Source organism: Saccopteryx leptura, chromosome 13 (assembly GCF_036850995.1).
Source record: "Saccopteryx leptura isolate mSacLep1 chromosome 13, mSacLep1_pri_phased_curated, whole genome shotgun sequence".
Classification (NCBI taxonomy): domain Eukaryota; kingdom Metazoa; phylum Chordata; class Mammalia; order Chiroptera; family Emballonuridae; genus Saccopteryx; species Saccopteryx leptura.
This window is the reverse complement of record NC_089515.1, coordinates 37,079,759-37,098,440: the sequence shown is the minus strand read 5'-3', so window position 1 is coordinate 37,098,440 and position 18,682 is coordinate 37,079,759.

Genomic DNA, 18,682 nt, shown 5'->3' with positions numbered 1-18,682 from the left:
GCTGGTGGGTTCCCATCAATGCATGCTCATGGATTATCTGAGGTAATGGATGGCAACCATAGATGTAAGTCAGTGAGCAGGACTGAACCCAGGGGAGGAAGTCGTCAGGACAGAGGAAGAACTAGGATACACAGGCAAATAATGCCTTCCTGGTGGTAATAGAGGTAAAGGGTATAATTTTAAGAGTTAAAATTACAGGAGAGCACATAATTTAGACTTTCAGGTTGGTGCCACTAGAAGGAACCACTGCAGATAAAGAGTAGAGAGTTCAAAAGCTCATTTGTGGAGTGAGATCACCTGGGTTATATAGTCCTCAGTCTCTCACTTACTGGTTGGGTTACCTGGGGTGAATGGTTTAAGTGCTCTTGGTTTTGTTTTCCTCCTCATAGGACAACAAAATTTAGGCTGCAGAACAGTTTCCAATATTTGAATTGTAGGGGAATAAAAGTTTAGGCTTTACAGCTCTTGGGTAAGAAGCTTATTCTCCCTGGATCTTTAGGCTTTGGGGACATGAGGCTACCCTGGTGACAAATGGACTTCCTCAGGTTCTTAGGTGCTGGCGGTCAATTCCTGGAGTGTTATGGAGGGGTTTATATGCTCTTAAGATTTTTGTACTTTTCTAATTTGTTGGTCTTGGGGCCCAACCAGAACCACCACCACCACCACTTACTGAGTGTTACAGTAAGCCAGATGTTGTCCTGAGATTTCCAACATTCCCAAGTTTGTATGATGCTGTTTTATGCGTGTAGGATCCTGAGCAACACCCCTTGCCTTTTCTTACTAGATGCTTATTATGAATGGCATCATAAGGAATTAGGGCAGCTCTGATGGAAAGGGCCAGCTGGGTAGAGAATGGGGTCTGGACCTTACAGGGACCGCAGTGAAGCTGTGTGCAGCGCTTTGAAGGTCAACAAATTTGTCCTTTGATCTCCTGCGACCCAACCCATTCTTCCAGCTCTATGCCATTCATAGAATGCTCTATGTCTTCTCCGTCCATTCACCCCAGGGAGCACAACCAGTAAGTGAGAGACTGAGGACTATATAACCCAGGTGGTCTCACTCCACAAATGAGCTTTTTTTTTTTTTTTTTTTTTGTATTTTTCTGAAGTTGGAAATGGGGAGAGACAGTCAGACAGACTCCCGCATGTGCCCCACCGGGATCCACCCAGCACGCCCACCAGGGGCGACGCTCTGCCCACCAGGGGGTGATGCTCTGCCCCTCCGGGGGTCGCTCTGCCACGACCAGAGCCACTCCAGCGCCTGGGGCAGAGGCCAAGGAGCCATCCCCAGCACCCGGACCATCTTTGTTCCAATGGAGCCTTGGATGCGGGAGGGGAAGAGAGAGACAGAGAGGAAGGAGGGGAGGGAGGGTGGAGAAGCAAATGGGCGCTTCTCCTTTGTGCCCCGGCCGGGAATCGAACCCGGGTCTCCCGCACACCAGGCCGACGCTCTACCACTGAGCCAACCAGCCAGGGCCCACAAATGAGCTTTTGAACTCTCTACTCTTCGTCTGCAGTGGTTCCTTCTAGTGGAACCAACCTGAAAGTCTAAATTATGTGCTCTACTGTCATTTTAACTCTTATTATGAACGTTGTTCATAATAAGAACAATGTTATGGTGTTGTTTTAAGGCTTAACTGAGACGATACCAATAAGGATTTAGATCTGGGCATAACGTATAGCACTTAGTGAATGCTGGCTGTTGTACTAGCTGACTTAGTAATGGGGTAACTAAGGCTCAGAAAAGTAATGACAGCAAGACTCTATGTCTTCTCTGTCCCTGGAATCAAAAGACTTTCATAGGAATTATTATAGCATCTCCCTTGACAGGGCAGGGGAAGGACATGACAGGACTCTAGCTATAGAATGAGTCTGGGACACGTAGGAGTTTTCAGAGCTCCTGAAAAGCAGCACAATCTCCTCCACTTCTCAAGGACCCCCTTCTTCAATATATCTGGGACATCTGTAAGCCATTGCGGTTGGTCATGGGAAAATAAACATTGATGCATATCTCATCTTTGTCCATTAGGACACTGTTCTGCACACGCATGCCTGGTTTAAGCTTTAGGATAGAGCAGTAGATCCTAAAGGTCCATAGGAGGATATTACTATTGAAGTATTAAGATTCTCATTCCTTGAGGCAAGATAAAATGAGATCCCTCACTCATATGTTTAGGTTTAAATGTTGAAAATGTTTTGATTAATAACATATCTCTTTGAGTATGTAGAATAAGTACAGATTTTAACTGGTCAGCATATCACGGCCATAAATGCTTTAGGTTTTACTGTCTAATATACTTGGTTTTTCTAAGCAAGGGAAAACAGTTAATTTAAAAATCACTTTATCTTTTATGAACAGTCATTAAATAATTAAGTCATCGAGAAGTAAATCTGTTTCTCACACAACATTAGTAGGGAGGGACTAAGGAATTAGGGCAGCTCTGATGGAAAGGGCCAGCTGGGTAGAGAATGGGGTCTGGACCTTACAGGGACCGCAGTGAAGCTGTGTGCAGCGCTTTGAAGGTCAACAAATTTGTCCTTTGATCTCCTGCGACCCAACCCGTTCTTCCAGTTTTCTTCCAAAGAAGTGCTGAAGTGCTTTGTCAGGCAGAGGTCAGCCTGGCTTAATCACAACCTAAGGGCCCATTACTGCACCCATCATCACTCATCTTTTTTTTTTTTTTTTAAGCAAGAGAGAGACAGAGAGACAGACAGACAGACTGGCCGGAACAGACACAGTGGTGGGATTCAGCCAGTTTGCACCAGTTCGGCAGAACCGATACCTAATTTTTTGTTGAGTTTGGGAAACTGGTGTTAAAATGGCACTTGTCATCAGGGTTCTCTCTAAGGTGGGCACCTGGGCAGCCGCCCAATGTGAAAATCACCAATTTACATTCCTTACTCTTTTTCAACCTTCATCTGCGCAACAGCGTATTTATTCTAAGGGCTTGTAGTAATGTTCATTCCATGAAAACAATTGCAAGTGAGGACCCCAATCAAGAAGCAATATGGAGATATCTTGAGTTTTATTGTTTTTTGTCAGGTATTATTTAGTATTTTTTCATTAATATCTTAAAACTTTTTCTTATTACATAATCTAGTTTTGTTCACCTCTTTTATTGTTCTTATTTAAATATTAAATGCATGAAATAATAAACTACTTTTTGACATATTGTTTTTCATACGTAAAACAATCATTAGGGCAGAGGACTGGTTGTTAAATTATTTGAATCCCACCACTGGACAGACAGATAGGAAGGGGAAGAGATGAAAAATATCAACTCACAGTTGTAGCACCTTAATTGCTCATTGATGCTTTCTCATATGTGCCTTTACCCAAGGGCTCTAGATGAGCTAGTGACCCCCTTGCTCAAGCCAACGACCTTGGGCTCAAGCCAGCAACCATGAGATCATGTTTATGATCCCATGCTCAAGCTGGCAACCCATGCTCAAGCTGGTGAGCCTGCTCTCAAGACGGCAACCTTGGGATTTCAAACCTGGGTTTTCAGGATCCCAGGTTGATCTTCTATCCACTGTGCTACCACCTGGCCGGGCACTCATATTCATCTTCAAAAATAGAAAGCCTGTATCATCAGCATATTATTTCTTGAGACTAAGAAAAAAGTGGGAAAGGTAGATAATTGGTGGTGTTGTTTTTTTTTTTTTCCTGTCTGTTTTCCTTTTTAAAATGCTCAATTTGATCAGACCATGTTGAGGTAAAGAGGGTGGAAGTAGTTCACGATCAATTTCTTGTTACCTCAGATGACATTTGTAACAAGGTTATTACACATCCAGGGTGCAGATACACTCTTTTGGAGGTTGAGGGAAAAACAATCACCTTTATTTGACCGGGCTCTAGGAGTGGGGTTGTAGGTAATTGTATGTTAGGGGTATTTATGGGTAAAATGACATTTTAACTCCAGGAAATTGGGATTTGGAAAAAATAATGTTTTTTTTGTTTGTTTTTTTTTGTTTTGTTTTGTTTTGTTTTGACAGCCGGGATATCTCTTGAGGAATCTGCACATCTCTGATGTGACTGTAAGGTGCTTTGATAAAAAAGGATAGTTTACGCTTTGAATCTTTCCCATTTCTCATTTCATCCTTTCGACTTTGGGTTAATGACTTTCCTGCTTCAGTACTGTGAGTGAATTAGGTTGTGTCAGAGGGAAAAACATGCAATGTGCAAATTCATCATTTTTTGAGGCTATGAATATCAGCCAAATTACTGACTTTCAGGTAACAGAAAGGAAGATTGTGATTTATATTTTATAAACTTTTGAAATTGAGCATGTATACTTTAACATTCTCTTATTGCCCTAAGAAAGCAATTTGAGAGTTTTCTAGAACTTAAAGACAGTTTATACAATTTAAAAAATTTTTTTTTAGTGAGAGAGACAAACCGAGAGAGAGACAGACAGGGATAGACAGATAGGAAGGGAGAGAGATGAGAAGCATCAACTCATAGTTGCAGCACCTTAGATGTTCATTGATTGCTTCTCATATGTACCTTGACCAAGGGGCTCCAGCTGAGCCAGTGACCCCTTGCTCAAGCCAGCAATCTTGGGCTCAGATCAGCAACCTTGTCTTCAAGCCAGCGACCTTTGAACTCAAGCCAGCGATCATGGGGCCATGTCAATGATCCCACACTCAAGCTGGTGACCCCGTGCTCAAGCTGGTAAGCCCACACTCAAGCTGGATGAGCCTCCACTCAAACCAGTGATCTTAGGGTTTTGAACCTGGGTCCTCAGCATCTAAGGCCGATGTTTTATCCACTGTGCCACTGCTTGGTCAGACTAAAATATTTTTAATGGAATTTATATATTTTTTAAACATTTTGGGGCATTTCATCATAGCTTATATAGGAACTGCCAGAGATCATTAACAATCTTCAAGTACAGCAACCTCATGGCCCCTTGTGTTAGTAAAAGAAATAAAATGCTGATTTACTGTTTATTCAACCATAATAAGTTTCCTCATCTCAAAAAAAGGACTTATTTATAAGCGCATATCTAGTTTCATATACTAATAAAAATGAAACAGCACATACAGATAAGCAAATTAGAAGTTTTCATTAAAAAACACATCACCTTCCTTGCAATAAAATGCATCCAGGTGCTGACATTTAAAAGCTATGTAACCTTGGGCGAGAGGCTTAATTTCTTTATGCTTCACTTTCCTCATCTGAAAAATATTGCTTGGAGGTTTCATTGAGATCATGTATATAAAGTATCTGGCACTGTGCCTGTCCCAGAGTCACCACCCTATAAATATTAGTTACTATTTTTCCTTATTTGCAATTTACGCTATCTTGTTCAATTTTAAGTGGCCATAAAAGCACCTTTAATCTATTTGGGAACAGGCAGGAGTAAATTATATATAATTTAATATGTTCATCATATAGTAACCATAGAAATGGAAAATGACCCTGCAATATGGAATTGCCTATTGTTTTATTATCTCACAAAATCTACCTCTTCTACTGAACTAGAAAAAAGGAATTGACCAAAGGATGGGGGGGCAGGTGTCCCACAGTGGGGGATGGCTCCAACAAACTTCTTAGAGGATAAGATAATCATGTATCTGCTTTGCCAGAAACAGGCAAGGCTCACGATTGCTGCTTTAGCATAATTACTTATAGCTCCCTTCACATTCAAGTGTTCTGGCTGCACAATAACATATATATATATTTTTTTTTTTGGCCAAGCTAATGATTACTCCACTGAGATTTCCCTGGCAAGAGAACAAGTTGATACTGGCTGAAACCGGGGATGTGAGAGAAACCAAAAAATTGTCGCCGAGGTCTTGGCCCAAAGTAACCCTGTGTCAACTTACATAAAAGAGTTTTTCAGTGTGTCAGTCCTAATAAAGCTTTGAGGTTTCCCATGATTTTCATTAAAAGTAAAATAATAGCCTGACCTGTGGTGGCGCAGTGGATAAAGCATTGACCTGGAAATGCTGAGGTCGCCGGTTCGAAACCCTGGGCTTTCCTGATCAAGGCACATATGGGAGTTGATGCTTCCTGCTCCTCCCCTCTTCTCTCTGTCTCTCTCTCTCCTATCTCTCTCTTTCTCTCTCTCTTCTTTTTAAAATTAATAAATAAAATAAAAACAAATATTAAAAATAACTCTTTAAAAAAACTATTATAAAAAAAGTAAAATAATAGTGTTTTCTAAGTACAGTCTGATTAACTAGATCAATTGAGTCTTACACCTTTATTCTTCCTCATTTCAATGTATTAGAGTCATGGACATGAACAAGCTGTTTCTTTGGGCTCACTGGGGCGACTGAGTCTGGTCCTCAGCTGTGCCTATTCACAAACTGGATTTTCTAACAGGCCTTCCAGAGCCCAAGGACTAAGTAGAGCAGAAAGAGGACTTCTTGCTTCAAGGATAATGAAAATAATAGCTAACAAATGTCAAGCACTGTTCTAGGCACTTTGAATAAATTACTTGATCTGTTTTGTTTTAAAAGCACAGGGTATGCAGCAGAGTTTTTCATGGACAGGACCAGTCTTAATCATGCTAAAGGGCATGGGTCTTGAGTTTAGGCTTATTTAATTGCTAAAAAGATTTATATACATTTCAGAGACAGAGAAAGAACTTAGAATTAAATGTTTTCTAAAGTAAGTGCTTTAGGTAAAGGGAGGTCTGGGGAGAAGTCTCTTTATTTTCAACAGGGAGAAGTAAGCTTATTAATTCTCATTGTGTTTGTCTTTACACTATTTAAATATAGGTAGCTGATCTTGGAAATTAAGACAAAACAAAACAGAAAGCCTTGTTTGCCTACCCAGAAGGATGTGATTTGATGATTTTAGAGATACAAGGTTTGCTGAAAATGCCCTCATGATCTCAGTTCAAATTCATTGCAGTAAGACCAAGTGTTCTCTCCCCATAGTCTGTGATAAGCCTGCCTTAAATATTTAGGGCAAAGTTGCCAAAAGCATTACCCAAAGGGTGAACCTTTTCTTCTCCTGGCAAGAAGGGTTTATGTGCCAAGGCTAATAGGCACACCTTAGAAGTATTACTATATCCCAAAGAGCTAAAATAAAAGAGTCCAAAAAGGATGAAGTCAATTTAAGAGTTATAGATTGCAGAAGCCCTAAGGTGCCAAAGAGAACACACAGTCCTATATTCACCTAAGAGCACACTGGTGCTTAGCCAAGGTACAGGTGTGTCTGAAGTCACTAATTCACAAGTTATTGTCTAGAATAGAAGAAGACAAGTAATTATTTCTTGTTTTACAGAGAAGCTCTGTGCCCAGATACGCTGCCTGTGGCCTCCTGATCCCTGTGGTGGGATCTAGGAGAAGGCACAGAAATAACATGTCAGAGAAATTGTATTTGGGATTCAGTATTCTCTCACGTGTATAAACTGCTTCCTTGCCTACCATTATGTAAAGCAAACATGATGAAGTCACTTTGCTAGTGGTGATTACAGAAGACTGTGATATCAAAGAAGAGGCTCCAGCTGAATCAGAGAGACCTAAGTTTAAAAAAAGAAACCAGAGAAAGCAACTCTATAGCATTAAAACCCCAAAAAACCCCTGAGGGGTACCATTCAATCACCGCTTTCATTTTGCAAATGGATGAGTAGGTAGAGAACACGCAGGATGTACAACCTTAAAGAATGAGAAAGAGACCTTGGCTTAAAGAGCAGACCATTCCAAAAGATTTATGAGGTTGTTTGATTTCATTTGAGCCATATTTGTTTTCTCTTAACTTCAGCAGTTCCTTCCCAGGTGATGTTGAGCATGGATGATATACAATGTGTACGGGCCCTGAAGCCCGATCATGTTGTAACCATGTCACATGCCCTGCTACTATGGATCCAGCTCACTCAAGATCCCTGCCTCAGATCCACTCCAGGAGAAGATGAGTCTGGTTGGTTATGGGAGGATTATACAATGTTATGTAGTGCTCCTGATATCTGAAAATGATTGATATCCCTGACTCTCACACTGTCAGTAATTCATAGTCTGCTTCTAGCAAACTCATATTTAGAAAAACGAGGGAAACTTAGAAATTTTTTTTTCCTCAGATTTAACTTACATTTTTTTTTGAGGAAATATTGGCTTCACTCCTTAATTCTTCAGCTGTTATCTATTGCAATGAACCAGCTTTAATTTCTCAAGTCATATCATTTCCTTTTCCTTTCCAACACAATGGAAAAAAATATAAGCCTTCCCAAGCATATTACTGAGAAATATGGGGGGAAATGGACAAAATGGTTTCTGTGAAGGAATTCATGGCTGACGTTTACAACATGTTCACCATGTGTTAGGTGCATAGATACTGTTTTGGGTTTTAATACAATGTTTGCCTCCTTAATGATCTCACCTCTTTACTTTGGAAATGCATCAAGTCCTTCAGAGTTTAGTGCTATGTATCCATCCCTGAGAGGTTCAGTGCCCCTGGTGCAACACTATTGTGTTCACTATGGCAGGGTTTTTGGGTGAAACTCTTTTCTCTGTCTTGGGGCTTCCAATATGAACCCATTCTCATCCCACTCATATACTTCTCTCTGAATTTTGGAAATTTTGATACAAAAACTATCTTTATGAACCAGGCAGATTTGGAAAACTTTAAAGAGATATTATTATTTTAATAGAACAAATTTTAAAAATTCCATGAAGTAATCTCATCTTTTTGCAAGTAGTTGTCATTACCCAGACTTTTTCTGAGTATACAGCAAAAAATGGACAGATGCCTGTGGGCCAAATAAGTTTGTAAATATGATTGATGTATATGTTTGCTCGCTTGTAGTTTGCATTGGGGGCTGGGCAAGGCCAGATATAGCGGTCTGTGAGCCTGTGGGTTGCCTTCCTGATTGAGGGGGTTGGGGGGGACATTGCCTTGCTAATGTTTACTAGGAGGGAGATTCTGCCCCCACCACTGAGAGGTGCAGGGGGATTTCTTCTTTCTCCCCTCCCTGATCCCTTGCTTTCCATGTCTTCTCTTGTGGCTTGCCTGTCTTGGTGAGACACCAATAAACAGAATGGCCCACCAACCTCCGACTCCACCGTTTCTTTACCGTCTGCCCGAATTTAATGAGAACCTGTATGGGAATGGCGACGATGGCAGCAGCCAGATAGAACAAAACAGAACAGTAGCCTGAGTGTGAAGGCTAATGCCTAGGATGCATTTTGAAAGCAAACAAAATTCCTAAAACTCAAACTTGAATTCTACTGAGCTACTTTCATAATTTACAGGAGCACCTTGATTTTTCCTTAACTCGGGCTTTAAAACCTTCTCCCTGCCCATCTGCTATGCGATGTTGACTACCACTGAGATTTCTGCTGAGTTATTTATTTATTTTTTATGAGATATGACCTGCTGCTGAGCTAGTCAACATCTCATCTCTCAGGCGGTTTTCTGCCTTTCTTACCAGCCCAAGCCCTGGTGTTACTGTCAGCGTATCTGCCCTTTGATCTCCTGAAAGGACCAAGGACAGGAGAGAGGGAGAAAGGTCCCGGCTGGTACTGTTCTCATCAATTCCGGCAAGCCTCTCTTCCCTGAATATAAAATCCCTTCCCACTAGTGTTTCCTGAATTAAATCTCAATGTTAATAGTTTTATTTAGAAAAAAAACACAACAACAACAACTTTTCTGATCAAGTGAATTTGGGAACTGCTGACTTAAAATTAAATGTTTCTTTATTATTGCAGACCTTCTTCAAGCTTTTAATATGCTATATGCATTGTCAATCTCTTAGAAGGTGATGTAGACTTTCTCAAATGTCTCCCAAACTTATTTTACCACAACACATTTTTTTTTCCTGACAGCATGTTTTGGGACTAATGTTTTATAAAATATTAAAATTCATGTTAATTATTTTCTTCTCTTTAGCTCGGTATTTTCTGAACTTCAGCCACACAATGATCACTTTCATAGTTTTGCCAACAATTTTCTACAAATTAACCCACATTTTTTTAAAATACATTTATTTAAAAGGAAAAGACTGCAAGTGGGAAATAAAAATCACTTTGCCATAAATGGAAAATAATCATGAAAGTAGGTAGAATGAAGCAATGTTATTAATAAAATAAATTTAAAACTTAAGCTAAAAATAAGTAGTGGAATGCAGGCAATAATATATTACATGGGTTTATAAAAATACATGCTTTAGAATAAGTCGCTCTTGAGAAGAATGGAGCCTATAATAATTAAATAATAACGGAAGCAATCTGGTCACTGTTGATTATTTTGGATGATTATGAGGCATCATCATTGAGCGCATTCAGGATTTTGGCTCATAGAGAATCCTGATGTCTCTGTGCACATGGTCAAACAGGCCAAAAGTTATTTACACACTTTCTAAGCTAAAGTTGGTTATTAAGAACTGATTTCTTTAAATTATTTTCTTTTTAGCAGGCACTTGATTTCTTACCTTATTATTTTTTTCCTGTTATGAAAAATTTCAAACATACAATGTAGAAAAATCATCACAATAAAAATTCAAATACTCATCACTTACAGTCATCAAATATTAATTTTTTTTCAGTATTTACATCATTTCTTGCTGAATTTTTTTTTTTTTTTTTTTTTTTTTTTTTTTTTTGTGAGAGGCAGAGACAGAGAGACAGAGAAAGGGACACACAGAAAGATTGCTGTGGCTAGGACTTCCAGAACTATGTTGAATAAGAGTGGTGAAAAGGGGCACCCCTGCCTTGTTCCCGATCTAAGGGGATTGCTTTTAATTTTTGCCTATTGAATATGATGTTGGCTGTGGGTCTGTCATAGATGGCCTTTATCATGTTGAGGTATGTTCCCTGTATTCCCACTCTGCTGAGAGTTTTGATCATAAATGGGTGCTGGATTTTATCAAATGCTTTTTCTGCATCTATTGATATTATCATGTGGTTTTTCTCCTTCCTTCTGTTTATGTGATGAATCACATTGATTGATTTGCAAATATTGTACCAGCCTTGCCTCCCCAGAATAAATCCCACTTCATCCTGATGTATGACTTTTTTTATGTATTGCTGGATCCGATTTGCTAATATTTTGTTGAGGATTTTAGAGTTTAAGTTCATCAGGGATATTGGCTTATAGTTTTCTTTCTTTGTAGTGTCTTTGCCTGGTTTTGTAATGAGGATTATACTCACCTCATAAAAGGAGCTTGGAAGTCTTCCCTCCTCTTGAATTTTTTGAATAACTTGAGAAGGATAGGAGTTAGTTCTTCTTTGAATATTTGGTAAAATTCACCTGTGAAGTCATCTGGCCCAGGACTTTTGTTTGTTGAGAGTTTTTGATAACTGTTTCAATCTCTTTTTATGTAATTGGTCTATTTAGATTTTCTGATTCTTCCAGATTGATTTTTGAAAGATTATATGTTTTGAATAATTTGTTCATTTCACCTAGGTTGTCTAATATTTTGGCATACAGTTTTTCATAGTATTTTCTTACAATCCTTTGTAGTTCTGTGGTGTCAGTTGTACTTCTCCACTCTCTAATTTTATTTAGTTAAGTCCTTCTCTTTTTTTTCTTGGTGAGTCTGGTTAAAGGTTCATCAATTTTGTTTACCTTTTCAAAGAACCAGCTCTTGGTCTCATTGATCTTCTGTATTTTTTTTAGCCTCTATGTCATATTTCTGCTCTGATCTTTATTATTTCCTTCCTTCTACTTCCTATGGGCTTTGTTTGTTGTTCTTTTTTTAGTTCTTCTAGATGCAGGGTTAAGTTCTTTATTTGAGCTTTTTCTTGCTTCTTAAGGTATGCCTGTAATGCTATGAACTTCCCTCTCAGGACTACCTTTGCTGTGTCCCATAAATTTTGAGTTATTGTATGTTCATTTTTATTTAAGGAAACTTTTGATTTTTCTTTGAACTTATTATTAATGCATTTATTACTTAATAACATGCTGTTTAGTTTCCGAGTGTTTGAATGTGTTTCAGTTTTTCTATTGTAGTTAATTTCTAGTTTCATGTTATTGTGATCAGTGAAGATGCTTGATATGGTTTCAATCTTCTTATATTTATTGAGACTCTTTCTGTGTCCTATCCTAGAGAATGTACCATGAGCACTTGTAAAGAATGTATATTCTGCTTGTTTAGGGTGAATGGTTCTGAAGATATCTATTAAATCCAGTTGAGCTTAGTGTGTCCTTTAAGGCTGCTGTTTCTTTGTTAATTTCTTTTCTTGAGGATCTATCCATTGATGTTAGTGAGGTATTAAAATTCTCTACTATTATAGTATTGCTATTGATCTCACCCTTTATGTTCATCAAAATCTACTTTATAAACTTAGATGCTCTTATATTAGGTGCGTAGATATTTATAATGGTTATATCTTCCTGTTGGATTGCTCCCTTTATCATGTAGTGACCTTCTTTATCTCTTACTTTGTTTTAAAGTCTATTTTTTCAGATATAAGTATTGCTACCCCAGACTTCTTTTCATTTCTATTTGCATGAAATATTTTTTTTCAATCTTTTACTTTCAGTCTGTGTGTCTCTTTTGTTTTGAGGTGGGTCTCTTGTAGACAGCATATGTATGGGTCCTGTTTTCTTATGCAGCTACCCTATGTCTTTTGATTGGAGCACTTATACCATCTGCATTTAAGGTTATTATTGATATATAGTTGTTTGTTGCCTTTTTTTTCTTTAAATCTACATTCTTTTGGGTTTTTTAAGATTTTTTCCCCTTTGTTCTGTTTACAACAGGCCCCTTAACATTTCTTACAACATTGGTTTGATTGTAATAAATTCCTTGAGTTTTTGTGTTTTTTTTGTTTTGTTTTTTGTGTTTTTGTTTTTGTTTTTTGTTTGTTTTTTTTTGTCTGGGAAGCTTTTTATTTCTCTTTCAATTTTAAATGATAGCCTTGTTGGATAAAGAAATCTTGGTTGTAGGCTCTTATTTTGCATTACTTTGAATATTTCTTGCCATTCCTTTCTGGACTCTAGTATTTCAGTAGAAAAGTCGGATGTCATCCTTATTGGGGCTCCTCTGTAGGTAATTGACTGCTTTTCTCTTGCAGCTTTTAGTATTCTTTCTTTATCTTTTAATTTTGGCATTTTAATTATGATATGTCTTGATGTAGGCCTCTTTATGTTCCTCTTTAATGGGACTCTCTGTGCTTCTTGAACTTGTATGACTTTTTCCTTCATCAATTTAGGGAAGTTTTCAGCTATGATATCTTCAGTCAGGTTCTCGATCCCTTGTTCTTTCACTTCTACTTCAGAAAGTCCTATGATGTGAATGTTGTTTCTCTTCATGTTGTCACAGAGTTCTCTTAGAGTTTTCTCAGAATTTTTGAGACTCTTTTTTTTATTTTTGCTGCTCTGCTTTCGTGCTTTCCTTTATATTGTCCTCTAAATTGCTGATTTGATCCCCTGCTTTATTCAGTCTTCTTTTAATTTCTTCTAGTGTAGTTTTCATTTCTGATATTATATTTGTCATTTCTGACTGGTTCATTTTTATGATTTCAATATCCTTTTCAATGCTTCCTATCTCTTTATTTAGGTGTTTTTTATGTCCATCCATTGTTACTCTAAGATCTTTGAGCATCTTAACAATCATTATTTTAAAATCTGTATCTGGTAATTTGGTTATTTCCATCACATTCAGTTCTTTTTCTGGAGATTTCTCTTGTTGATTCATCTGAATTGCATTTCTCTGTCTTCTATTTTGTCTGTGTATAGACTCCTCCTTTGGGTGTGTTGTTTGCATAGCTAGCTAAGTCTAGAGTTGCTATTGTTTGTCTCTAATTTCCAGTTGTGTTTTTTCTAGATCTTCTTGGGTTGGCATTGACTGTTGTTTGTAATCTGCTGTGGGCTACTTGTCTGCTGTCACTGTTCTTTTTGCTATTTGTGTTGGCATTTTCTATGTCTTTGCTGGGTCAGGTTTTTGGAGCCCTTCCTTAAGATACCACTCTAACAAGGGTTGTTAGGTCTTGAACTGATGCTCTCCATATCTGGCCAGTGGATGTGCCCACCCTGGACCTCCCTGTCTGGAGTTGGCACAGATCAGTGGGAGTCATTGCCTGTGACTGTCCTTTATCAACTTTTTAGGAGCTACAGGTGACCTAGATCTTGTGGCTTTTCTGCTGGGCCAAGGTGCCATTGTAAATATCAGCTGCACTTTAGGCTAGCTTTTAACTACTCTTGGTCTGGGGGAAGTTCATTTAAAAGTTCAAGTTCCCCTGAGATTCACTTTCTGCTGCCTCAAATTGCTGGCTACTTGTTGAGCTCAGTACTTAATTCAAAGATTAGGTGTGGTATTGGATGTGGCTTTCCCCTTAGCCTCAGGTGTCATTCTATCCAGACTTTTGTTTATTTATTTATTTATTTATTTATTTTATTATTTTCTTCTTTTACAGCCCTCAAAAAGTGTGGCCACAGGAGTCCAGTAGTTGTGGCCTCTGTGTTCCCAATGTGTGGTCTGTCCACTAGCCTGCCGCCACCGCTGCCGCCGCCTCGGGTGGGCTTGTGCACGCCTGCTTGGGACACCTTTGTGGCCGCCCCTGTTTTTACCACCATGAGCAGGCTTGCACACACACGCTCAGGCCACCTCCGTGGCTGCCCCAGTTTCTGCCGCTGCAGATGGGCCTGTGCTCATGTACTCGGGCCACCTTAGCCCTTGCCACCATGCCTTCTGCCACTGGCCCACCCACCCTCCAGCTAGTACTCAGCAGCATGGGGGGGGCTGTAGCTCAGACCTCAGCACTCACTACCTGTGTCCCTGATGTGCTTCCTGCTTCTAAGGAACCCTTTACTCTGACTGGAGCAGGAGAGCCTGTGGTGGGCGGAGTAATTTTTTCCCCTTTGCTGGTGTTGCTGTTCCCAGGAAACATGGTCACTTTAGATTTGGGGAGTGATTCAGCCCAGGGATTAGGGTGGCTGTCCCTCAAAATGTCTCTCCCTGTGCCTTTGAGATTACACTTTCTTCCAGCAACTCCAGTCCTCTCAGCGCTCCCTGTTCCTGGAGCCCCAGGTAAGTGGCTGTGAACTAGGTTTTCTGCGTGGTCCCTTTAAGATGGAGCCTGTGTCTAAGAGTTCTGTCTCTTTCTCGCAAACAGTATCCTGGCTTTTTTCTCAGCTAAATCTGTCCGTACGCCTCTTCTAGACTCTGGAGCTCTAGGCTGGGGCTCCAGTCCTTGGGACGAGGACCCACAATTCTCTGGGCAGCCCACCCCTCTGCAATAGTTGCTCCGGGCCACCGCTCGCTCCTGGGAGCAGAGCAGCCCTTTCCGCATCTCCACCCTTCCTACCAGTCTCAGTGTGGCTTCTTCGATGGTCCTTGGTTATAAAATCCTCTTAGTTTAGTCCAAAGTTGGTTTTTCAAGATGATTGTTCTTAAAATTAAGTTGTAATCTACTTTGGTTCTGGGAGGTGGGAGTTGGAATGTCCACCTACACCATTGCCATTTGGCTGCCTGAATTATTTTTATGTAACTTTTTTATTGATGTGATATTTGTTATTGCTCTGTACTATTTTAAGGTAAATTAGAGGTATCATGATAGTACATTCTTAAATTTTTCAGCAGGCATCTCCAAAATTAATATTTTTTCTGCATAACTGCAATGCTGTTCTCTATCATACTTAACAAACTATTGTAATTTCTCAACACCATCTAATATTTAGTTCATATAAAAAACTTTTGTTCAAGAAAACTTTTGTTTTAAGAAACCATTGAATGAGCTCTAGATAATCTTTTGAGAATGTCAAGTTACTTGGTACTGTGTAGAAAGTGCCATTTAATTAGGGAAATACTGATGAATTCTTTTTTTTTTTTTTTCTTTTTTTTTTTTTTTTTTTTTTTTTTTTTTTTTTTTCATTTTTCTGAAGCTGGAAACAGGGAGAGACAGTCAGACAGACTCCCGCATGCGCCCGACCGGGCTCCACCCGGCACGCCCACCATGGGGTGACGCTCTGCCCATCCTGGGCGTCGCCATGTTGCGACCAGAGCCACTCTAGCGCCTGAGGCAGAGGCCACAGAGCCATCCCCAGCGCCCGGGCCATCTTTGCTCCAATGGAGCCTTGGCTGCGGAAGGGGAAGAGAGAGACAGAGAGGAAAGCGCGGCGGAGGGGTGGAGAAGCAAATGGGCGCTTCTCCTGTGTGCCCTGGCCGGGAATCGAACCCGGGTCCTCCGCACGCTAGGCCGACGCTCTACCGCTGAGCCAACCGGTCAGGGCTGATGAATTCTTTTATAAGTATTTTCAGTTTTACCTTATAACATTCAAGATATTTTCAATGAGTTTTTCAGATGAGTTGATAAGTAAAACATTCCAGGTACATAAAGGTTTTCAATATATGTTAGTTGATGAAATGGAGAAAGAAGACTAGAGAAGAATAGCAAATAGGGTCTTGGCAGTATTCTGTCTGATGGATAAAAACAATAAAATAAGTATGGTAACTATGATATATATTGGTGGTTACCATATGCCAGGCACAAGGCTACATAATTTAATCTGTAATCCTTTTTTAATTAATTTTAATTTATTTTTATTATTAAGTGAGAGGCAGGGAGGCAGAGAGACAGACTCCCACATGTGCCCCAACTGGGATCCACCTGGCAAGCCCACTAGGGGGTGAAGCTCTGCCCATCCGGGGCCACTGCTCCATTGCTATGGAGCTGGTTCAGTGCCTGAGGCGAAACCATGGAGCCATCCTCAGTGTCAGGGGCCAAATTGTTCAAACCATTTGAGCCATTGCTATGGGAAGGGAAGAAAGAGAGAGAGAGAGACAGGGGAGAGGTGAAGAAGAAGGTGGTCGCTTTTCCTGTGTGCCCTGACTGGGGATCGAACCCGGGACTTCCACATGTCGGGCCGATGCTCTACTGCTGAGCCAACCAGCCAGAGTCTAATTATGATTTTTAATTTATTATGTTGACATGGTTTTAAGTGTCCCAGTCAATATTATATCTGTTATCTTATCTCATTCTCAAAACATTTTATGAAAAGTAAGTACTGTATTGTTTTTAGAGTATCTGCATACATTTGGGCAAAGGAGCAAAAGAGACTTGAAATCCACTCCTCTCCCCATACTCTGTGTCCACCAGGAAATTTGAGGGTCTTTTCCTCATTCACAATGGCCTTGTGTGTGCTCACTGCAGTCATGCTGGGTTTTACATCCAAGAACACTTGAGGTATAGAGTAAGACTCGAATCTATGTCTCTTGGTAACTAGAATTTTACTTTTAACTCCCTTCTCCTGTAGCATCCCAGAAATCTGAACCATATTGTTCATGAGGGATTGCCAGGGCAAGAGGCAGGGACGTGGAGAAAGGTATCGGGGGGATAAATGGTGATGGATGAAGACTTGACTTCAGGGTGAGCACACAATAGAATATACAGAGATGTGTTTTATAATTGGGCACCTGAAAGCTGTATAATGATGTTAACCAGTGTCACCCCAATAAATTCAATTAAACAAATAAAAATTGTTTATGAAGGCAATGGAAAGAAATATCATTTAAAAACTTGGGGGAACCATAGAAGAACCATTATTTCTACATACATCTACGGGCTTCTCTTTAGGGTGGGCAAAGGGACTTTTTATATGTATTATAGTCAGAGTATTATGCAGTGAGAAATGATCAGTTTTAGTAAGGAGGAGATCCACACCAAAGAACATGAAGACTTGGAACAACTGGAATTGCCTGTGTGGTTTTGGGCATTTGGGCACAAGCTGATGTATAAGGGAATGCCAACTTCCTAGTTGGGAGCAGCTGCAGGAAGGGAGGAAGAGAATCTTAGGGAAAGGAAAGATAAATGTTTACACCAGGAGATAAAGGCATGCTGCTCGGAGTAGTCAAGAGATGATTGTTTTCTGACCTCCAGGAATCATGACCAGTTACATCAGGGTGCTTCCAATGATAGGCAGAGGTTTTGCACTTTCCTGACCAGGACATACAAATAAAAAACTAATTTATTTTCATCAAAACTCAAAATATTCAAAGGCTTTGTACTGTGTTGTACCCCAACATAATGAAATATTGTTTTTAATTATTTTAATATTTCTGTTCTTGCTATTTTATTTTTTTTTCTGTATTTTTCTGAAGCCGGAAACGGGGAGACACAGACAGACTCCCGCGTGCGCCGGACCGGGATCCACCGGGCATGCCCAGCCAGGGGGCGACGCTCTGCCTACCAGGGGGCGATGCTCTGCCCCTCTGGGGCATCGCTCTGTTGCGGACCAGAGCCACTCTAGTGCCTGGGGCAGAGGCCGAGGAGCCATCCCCAGCGCCCGGGCCATCTTTGCTCCAATGGAGCCTCGGCTGCGGGAGGGGAAGAAAGAGACAGAGAGGAAGGAGAGGGGGAGGGGTGGAGAAGCAAATGGGCGCTTCTCCTGTGTGCCCTGGCCGGGAATCGAACCCGGGACTTCTGCACACCAGGCCGACGCTCTACCACTGAGCCAACCGGCCAGGGCCTCTTGCTATTTTAAAAATGACTCTAATTCTTTAAACATGGACCATGGGCCAGATATTCTGTTGAGAGCTTTACTAATGTTACCTAAGTTAATTTGATTTTTTACAATGGTTACATGACAGAGATAGCATCATTTTATTTTATAGTAGAAGAAACTGAATTTTCCAAGGTTATATAATTAGAAAATAATAAAAACTAGAGTCCAGTCTGAGTTTGGCTTGACTCAAAAGTCTGTAGTCATGCCCATGATATTATGCTGCTTTCTTTGGGAGATCTGGGGAAAATTCTGTGGCTTCATTTGTTGGGGCTCTGAAGCTAAG